Below are 6,925 nucleotides of genomic sequence, written 5' to 3' on the forward strand. Positions count from 1 at the left end.
ACATAGCTGACATCTTCATCTTCATCCAAACCATCAGCTACCCAGTCATTCTCTTATGTAATAAAAGCCCTTTCCTTTTGTTTGAGTAGATCAAAGTATTTTTACTTGTAATCTATAGACTCAAACCTTTTCTTACTGGAATCTGACTTTCTACACTCATTTGCAAAATGCCCTGCCAAGCCACATTTGAAACATTTGAATTTTGACTTATCCACCATGTTTCTATTTGGCTTGGCTGCTCCAAAGTTCTTTTTGAACTTGAGCTTGGAAAATCTTCTTGAAAGGAATGCTAGGTGATCATCAATGTCCTCCATGTCATCTTGGCTCAATGATTCTTCACTTTCTGCAGCTAGCCCCTTACCCTTGCTTTCACAGACCTTTGAAGTTGATTCCACAGCTTCCATCTTCACTTCTTTCTCCTTTTCCAGATCAGCAACTAGTGCAATGGATCCTCCTTTCTTCTTTCCTCTCTCCATTCTTTCATCCTGCTCTATCTCAAGCTCATAGGTTTTCAAGATGCCATACATTCTCTCTAAAGTAAACTCCTTATAATCTTGTGAGTTTCTCAATGAGACTGTCATTGGTTTCCATTCCTTTGGAAGAGATCTGAGAAATTTCAGATTGGAGTCTTTAGTCTGATAGACTCTTCCATGCAACTTAAGAGCATTTAGTAGTTTTTGGAATCTACTAAAAATGTCAGTGAGTGACTCACTTTCTTCATTGTGAAAATGCTCATATTGCTGAATCACGAGCTGCATTTTATTTTCTCTTACTTGCTCAGTACCATCACATATTATCTGTATTGTGTCCCAAACTTCCTTGGCAGTCTTGCAGTTGATGATGTTATCAAACATGTCTGCATCAACACCATTGAACAGAATGTTCGTGGCCTTTTTATCTTTCCAGACTTGTTCAATGTCAGGATCAGGCCATTCATGCCTTGGCTTTGGAACAGATGGTTCATTTCCTGTTGCAGCTCTCATTGGAACATGAGGGCCTCTTTCTATGCAGTCCACATAGGCCTCATCTTGAGAAAGCATATGGAGATGCATCTTTACCTTCCAATGATGGTAATTATCTTTATCAAGAAAAGGAATCTTGACTCCAACATCTTTCTTGTTCATCTTGCTGAATTGTTTTGATCTTTAAACTCTTTGTAGATTAAGAGCTTGCTCTGATACCAATTGTTAGTCCCTTGACAATGTAGCAAGAATTACAGAAGGGAGGTTGTATGGAATTCTTGAACCTTTTTCTTGAAATAAAAATGTTCAACTCGATTATTGATATATTTGTTTTGATTAGCACAATGCGGAATATAAACTCGAATGAATCAAAACACAAGTAATTAAAAATAAGAGTCTTTAAAAACTTTCTGGTTGATTTAAACAATTCCACCAGGGATATATATAATATATTGAGAGGACTCTGTGTGCAGAAATTCTCACAGCTGCTTACAAAATAGAACTTCTGAGAATACAGGAAATGCTAAAGATTAAGATTACAAAGATTTCTCTGTTTTTGTGTTTTTCAACTATCTCAGTTATTTTTCTATTTGCTACTCTCTTGGTTTTTATATAATACCAAGATTACAAAGTCAAAAAGACTGAACAAATATAAAATCTAACATTCTTAATCTTTGCTGCTTTTTGTCCTCTATTACCCAATTAATGGGCTTCCACAATGTGTTTGTATCCAACTCGACGGATGTGTGTCAGATTTCACTGTTCAACTGATGTTTGAATTCTTGATATGATCATCCGTCGACTTTCAGATCATCCGTCGATGACTTGATTGATCATCCGTCGATTGCTATGTTAAACATCCGTTGCTAGTCATTTGATCATCCATCGAAGGCTTAGTTAATCATCCATCGGTAGCTATTTTGGCACTTGACTTCATTTCACTTATACAGAATTACAAGACATTACTTATGTACAATTAATCAACCTATTCTGCATATCTAATTAAAGTCAACATGACTTATATGCTACTACAGATTCTATACAAAGGTGCATACATCATTGTGCTACAAACTTATTATTACATAAGCTACTCACTCGATGGATAATAAGTTAATCATCCGTCGGGACTATAATGAGTTATCCGTCGGGACTATAATTCTTATCCGTCGAGTGCTACATTATTTCACTAAGTAAAATCTACTTAGATGTTTTGTTTAAGTGATCATCAAGTACACAACATATTCACAACAATTTTTAATGTTCTCTGGAAGTTGAATCCAGATGAAAAATGGAATGTTGTTGATAGAATATGAAGTCAGAATTCCATTTCGAAAGATAGTCACAGTTTCTGTGCCATAAGAGTAATATCAACTGAAATGTGCCATTGTTTGAGAGAAATAAACATATGTGGTTTTACTGATGAATGATCAGTCATTTAAATAGGCAATGGAATACTAAGGGACGCGAGGACTAGTTAAAAATTACAAGTAAAAATAATGAACCCTCGACTCCCTAGACTGATATGGTTACATCAAAACTTCCAACAGAACTTGTCCTCAGAATTTATGCAATCTGACACATAGACTGTTCATCTAAAACAACATTTATCACCACAGTAATTTTCATCATTCATATGGAGTGTAAGTGTGTGCATTAAGCTAAATATCAGACAAAGAGTAAAGTCTGATTCACTTCAGTACATCTTATAAATAAGGCATAACTAAGAACTTTGCTCAAAATCTGTCATTATTCTGAAGTCTACTTTAGAATGAGTTCATGCATGAGTCCACCTCAACTGTTTTGTGCTCATTTTATGCATCTTTTGAAATTCCATTTTACAGTGGCTTCTCAGTGTAAGTGAGTCACGACTGCTTATCAGAATTTATGTTGTTATCAGAGTATTTCTCCAGTAATCATAGAGTGTGAAAAGTCACCAAGAAAATTTTATTTTGCTTTTCTAATGCATATTACTTAATACCAGCAATTCACTTGGGTTTTCCCTTCCATATTTTTACTCTAGATCTCAAAGGAGTACCTGATATTTATTTCTTTTCTTTTTCTTTTGATAAGTGAGGCTTATCAGCACTTAGTACATCCATCAGATTTACTAACATCAGAACTTCACAGATAAGAAGCATTTATTCTTGTTTTTGACTTAGTAATAAGATAGACAAAGTAAATTTAACTAAGCTCAATATCATAATTTGCTTGTGTTAAAAGATTTCCACATAAACAATTACTTCAAACATGGGATCTTTAGTATATTAAAGACTACTAGGCCAGCATCTAGAACAGTTATCCTCATTGGATTGAATAGTCACAGTAACATTCTTATCACTATCAGAGTTTAGAAATTCACATCAGACAACAATCAACACTTAAGCAATTATCAATTTAAGCACAGAATATACAAAGATAGTAATATCTGTAAATACTGATCATAAAGTCTGATGTATCTGAACATAAACTAAGCAGATTTAGAGAAAGAACCTGAAACCATTCCAAGTTCATTTACCAATCTTGTAAAAGTAGCTTCACACAGTGGTTTTGTGAAGATATCTGCTAGTTGTTGATCTGTTGGAATAAAATGCAATTCCACTGTACCTTCATCCACATGTTCCCGTATGAAGTGGTACATAATGCTGATGTGCTTTGTCATTGAGTGTTGAACTGGATTACTGTCATAGCAATAGCACTTTGATTATCACAGTAAATAGGGATTTTAGAAAATTCTAACCCATAATCCAGTAACTGATTCTTCATCCAAAGAATCTGTGCACAACAGCTTCCTGCAGCAATGTATTCTGCTTCTGCATTTGATGTGGAAATTGACTTCTGTTTCTTGCTAAACCAAGGAACCAATCTGCCTCCAATAAATTGGCAGCTTCCACTTATGTTTTTCCTGTCAATTTTGCATCCTGCAAAATCTGCATCTGAGTAACCTATTAGCTTAAAGTCTGATTCTCTAGGATACCGCAATCCCAGATCAGCTGTACCCTTAAGGTACTTGAAAATTCTTTTCACAACTATTAAGTGAGGTTCTCTTGGATCTGCTTGAAATCTTGCACAAAGACAGGTAGCATACATGATATCAGGTCTACTTGCAGTTAGATAGAGTAGAGAGCCAATCATACCTCTGTAATCAGTAATATCTACTAATTTACCAGTATCCTTATCCAACTTTGTTGCAGTGGCCATAGGAGTTGATGCACTTGAACAATCTTACATTCCAAACTTTTTCAACAAATTTCTGGTGTACTTAGATTGACCAATAAAAGTTTCTTCTTCATTCTGCTTGACTTGGAGGCCCAAAAAATAGTTAAGTTCTCTCATCATACTCATTTGATATCTTGACTGCATCAGCTTGGCAAACTTCTTACAAAGTCTGTCATTTGTAAAACCAAAAATGACATCATCAACATATATTTGCACCAAAAGTAAGTCCTTTCCATGGTTGAGGTAGAACAGTGTTTTGTTAATAGTCCCTCTGTTAAATCCATTTTTCAGAAGAAATTGAGCTAAAGTCTCATACCATGCTCTTGGAGCTTGCTTAAGGCCATAAAGTGCTTTATCAAGCCTGTAGACATGATTGGGAAATTTGGAATCTACAAAGCCTAGAGGTTGTTCAACATATACTTCCTCTTCCAATTCTCCATTAAGAAAAGCACTTTTCACATCCATTTGAAAGACTTTAAACTTCTTGTGAGCAGCATAAGCCAAAAATATCGTTATGGCTTTCAATCTAGCAACTGGTGCAAATGTTTCATCATAATTAATTTCCTCCTGTTGAGAGTATCCTTTTGCAACCAGCCTTACTTTATTCCTTGTAATTATGCCATCACTGTCAGTTTTGTTTCTGAACACCCACTTTGTACCAACTACAGATCTATTCTTTGGTCTTGGCACTAGGGTCCAGACTTTATTTCTTTCAAATTCATTTAACTCTTCCTGCATTGCTTGCACCCAATCAACATCTTGAAGAGCTTCTTCCACTTTCTTTGGTTCAGTCTGAGAAAGAAAAGAATTGATAGAGACATTCATTTATTGTAGCTGTTCTAGTTCTGACACCTGCATCAGGATTTCTAATAATTAAGTCAAGTGTATGTGCTTTAGTCCACTTCCTTGCAAATGGAAGGTTTTCTCTAGAACTGGATGCTCCCCCATGATCCATGCTGTCTCCATGAACATTTTCTGATGCTTCCCCTGAAATTATGCTCTCTGAGTTGGATCCTTCAGAATTTGAGTTTCCAGAAATATCAGAACATGAGTTTCCAGAATTATCAGAACTTGGCCCATCAGAGCTTGACGAATCAGAACTTGAAGAGCCTGTTGTAGATTCTGATGCTTCTTGAGATGTGGTTGAATCTTCAGTATTCTCCCCTTGCACAAGTGCATCTTCCTTAGGCATAGTCACCACGGTTTCAATGATATCAGAGTTTAATCCATCAGAGTTTGCAATATCAGGATTTAGACTGTCAGGATTTACAGAATCAGAATTTAAAACTTCATTCTCAAATCTCAGCTGATCATTATCATTGAATTCTTCAAGTCCAGTAATCTTCTTATCATCAAAAGAGACGTTGATAGATTCCATGATAACCCTTGTTCTTAAATTGTAGACTCTGAAAGCTTTTGTGGAAAGTGGATATCCAACAAAAATTCCTTCATCAGCTTTTAGATCAAATTTGGATCGCTGTTCTGGATGAGTCTTAAGAACAAAACACTTGCATCCAAATACATGAAAATACTTCAGATTTGGTTTCTTTTTCTTCACCATCTCATATGGTATTTTTCCATGCTTGTTGATAAGTGTTGCATTCTAAGTAAAATAAGCACTCTGCACAGCTTCAGCCCAAAAGTAGGTTGGCAACTTTACTTCATCAAGCATAGTTCGTGCAGCTTCAATAAGAGTTCTATTCTTTTTTTCAACAACTCCATTTTTCTGTGGAGTTCCAGGAGCAGAAAATTCATGGTTTATTCCATGGTCTTTGCAGAACTCTTCCATGATCAAATTCTTGAACTCAGTGCCATTATCACTTCTTATGATCTTCACAGAATCTTTGACCAATTTATCCAGTTGCTTGACATGATCAATTAAGATAGATGCAGTTTCACTTTTTGTGTGCACGAAATACACCCATGTGTATCTGGTGAACTCATCCACTATGACCATAGCATATTTCTTCTTTGCAATAGACATGACATTAGCTGGACCAAATAGATCAACATGTAGTAGGTGATAAGGCTCAAGAATTGATGATTCAGTCTTGCTCTTGAATGAAGATTTTCTTTGTTTTGCCTTCTGACATGAATCACAAAGGCCATCAGGAGCAAATACTGATTTTGGTAGTCCTCTCACAAGATCTTTCTTGACTAGTTCATTTATATTATTGAAATTTAAATGAGAGAGTTTCTTGTGCCAATCCCAGCTTTCTTCAATTGATGCTCTACTTAACAGACAGATTGCAAAACCATCAGTACTTGTTGAAAGCTTGGCTTCATAAATGTTATGAAGCTTGTATCATTTCAGAACAACTTTGCCTGTAGATTTGCTTACAACTTCACAGTGTTCTTCAAAGAAATCCACATGATAACCTCTGTCACAGATTTGACTCACACTCAGCAGATTGTGTTTAAGTCCTGAGACCAGAGCTACTTTTTCAATGATGACATTCCCAAGATTGATATTGCCATATCCCAGAGTTTTTCCAATATTGCCATCTCCATAAGAAACACCTGTGCCAGCTTTTTCCATAAAGTCTAATAGCAGGGCATTATTTCCAGTCATATGTCCTGAACATCCACTGTCCAGAACTAGAATGTTTTCCTGTTGCCCTACAATCACAAAGACAACTAATGATTAATTTTAAGGAACCAGACTTGCTTGGATCCTTTGGTCTTTTTAAGTTTGTTAACATTTGCAGCGGATTTAGCATCAGAGTTTATGTTAACAGTTTTCTTAT

This window comes from Apium graveolens, chromosome 3, assembly GCF_009905375.1.
Source record: "Apium graveolens cultivar Ventura chromosome 3, ASM990537v1, whole genome shotgun sequence".
NCBI lineage: Eukaryota > Viridiplantae > Streptophyta > Magnoliopsida > Apiales > Apiaceae > Apium > Apium graveolens.